A 2703-nucleotide genomic window follows, 5' to 3' on the forward strand; every position below is an offset into this window, starting at 1 on the left:
GAACAAAAAAATAACCTTTATTGCATTGGGCCCCTGAGATTTCAGTTTTATTTACTGATTTATTTTTTAAAACACAGCAGAATTTAGTACCAAACAGAGTGGTGGCTAAAACAAACACCTCAAACCCGAGACACTGGGTTGGTGTTGTGAGATAGGCAGCCCTGAGATGAGAGGTTACCATTTTTCTTATAACCTATTCCATGCCTAAACCCCAACCCTGGATAATATTATTATTTGTAGTCCCTTGGCAGTTATTGAGGTTAAAGTGAATCTTAAAAAATTAAAAATAATTATTAATAATAGCTTTTATTGAACACTTACTATGTGCCAGGCACTGGGCTATGGTATATGTGTTACTTTGATTAATCCTCACAACAGCTTGGCAATAGAGACACTTCTTTTCCCTTTTTACAGATAAAGAAAACGAGAATCAGACAAATCCAGCTTCCATGTTATCAAATCGACAGTGGAGTATCTGAAAAGTCAAGTTTTCCTCATTATAAATTGTCTGGGAATAAGTAAGGAGAATATCCTAAGGGAAAGTACTTACTAACCTAACTTACTAACCTAGATTACAAGTTAACCTAATAAGTTGGAGTGGAAAAAAATCTCTGTCACACACACACACACACACACACACACACACACACACACACACACCCCATGTTAAGACATAACAGAAATCTCATAATAGAAGTCTATGTGTAGGACCCAAAATAGAACACATAGGATTTGGGGTAGAACCATGCTGTCCAATTTAGTAACTAATGCTACATGTCTACTGAGCACTTAAAATGTGTCTAGTTCACCCTGCAATGTTCTGTGAGTATAAAATACACACCAGATTTTGAAGTTTTATTGCAAAATGTAAACTATTTCATTGATATTTTTTAAATATATTTTATTGATTTTTTACAGAGACGAAGAGAGAGAGATAGAGAGTTAGAAACATCGATGAGAGAGAAACATTGATCAGCTGCCTCCTGCACATCTCCCACTGGGGATGTGCCCGCAACCCAGGTACATGCCCTTGACCGGAATCGAACCCGGGACCCTTCAGTCCACAGGCCGACACTCTATCCACTGAGCCAAACCGGTTTCGGCTGATATTTTTATATTCATTAAAAGTTGAGTAGTATTTTATATATGTTGGGTTAAATAAAATGTATTATTAGTTTTACCTGTTTATTTCTATCCCTTTAATGTGGCCAGTAGAAAATTTAAAATTCTGTCTGTGGCTCACATGATATTTCTGTTGGACAGTGCTGGGTAGAGTGTCAGGAATTGAGAAACCCAAGATAAACTGTAGAAAGTGTTTCTGTTCCAGAAATAGTTTAGATTTTAGTGAAGGTGATCTTGGAGTCAGTTTTGGAGAGATTTCTCTGAAATCTTCATTTGGTCTTTTGGACTATTCTCCTTGAGTGCCTATCCCGGTTTCCAACTATACAGACTATCTCAAATCTTCTTATAAACAATGCACTTGCTTATATCAACCCCCAAAGTAGCTATGTCCAGACCAATGTTTCTTAAATTTAAAGTGCCTGGAAATCATGGTGGTGGGAGGAGGACTTGTTAAATTCAGAGTCTAAGTTGTTATGTCTGAGAATGGTGCTGAGATGTTGCCAAGACTGCAGTCTAGGGGCCATACATGAAGAAACCAGAAGCTATAACACAGAGCCACCAGACATCAAAATTTGGGAACAAAGAAGAGAAGTGAGGTGATTTTCATAAACCATCAGAGTGAACCCTCTATCCTCAACTCTTCCTTCTCCTCTCAGATTGAGCTGTATCTATAGAAGGTGAAGTGAACAGGCCACAGCACAACTAATCTGCTCAATTCTACTGTTGCAAAGATTGATGGAGACCATTGTGTGATCAATTTGGTCATGACACTGGGTATCAGTCATGAGCATGACTGAAATGAATGGAATCACTTTATTCCAATCTGGTTTGCTTTCATTGTGTAAACTTAGCTGGTCCTGAGGGCTGGGGTCAGGGAAATCAGTGCTACACCTAAATCCACTAACCTTCCTGAGATAATTTATTAGCAAAAAGTCAGCATATTCATGCAATTTAGTTATTATACAGGACAATCAATCAATTTGCCTGCCTTCCATTCTTTACTCAGAGGATGTGCTTACATTCTACTGAAGTTAGAAAATGTCACAATTTAATATTTATAATAATGAAATTTGTTATAAGATAATGAGCTAAATTCTCAAGTTAAATCATGAAATCAGTTAAAATAATTTATAAAGGAAAATTAAGGAAATATTTGGAGTAGTTTTATAATATTTAGTATTAGTTTATATTTTTCTAAATACCTACTTAGAACAAAAATTTTCTTTTGTAATTTTTTAAATATTTAAAAATAATCTCATTAGTTAAGTATCAGTTTATACTTCTTTCAGTGTGGATATAGTCAGTCATATCATAGTTAAGACATACATTTTGTATGACACTTTGGGGTTTTTGAGGTCCTCTGAATGGAAACTTTAAATTTCTGTGACCTTGATCTCATTTTCCATCACTCCTAACGTCAAATTACTTTACTGTTCTTTTTCTTGTTATTCCTGCAGTGGCCTCCTTATTTGAATTCAGATCTGGTTCAAAACATTGGCTGCTACTTTGACCTACACTGACATTTCAAAGGCTGAAGAATAATTAGTGAAATAAAAACCTCATAATTACTTTCTAACACAC

Source organism: Myotis lucifugus, unplaced genomic scaffold, assembly GCF_000147115.1.
Source record: "Myotis lucifugus unplaced genomic scaffold, Myoluc2.0 scaffold_344, whole genome shotgun sequence".
Lineage (NCBI taxonomy): Eukaryota > Metazoa > Chordata > Mammalia > Chiroptera > Vespertilionidae > Myotis > Myotis lucifugus.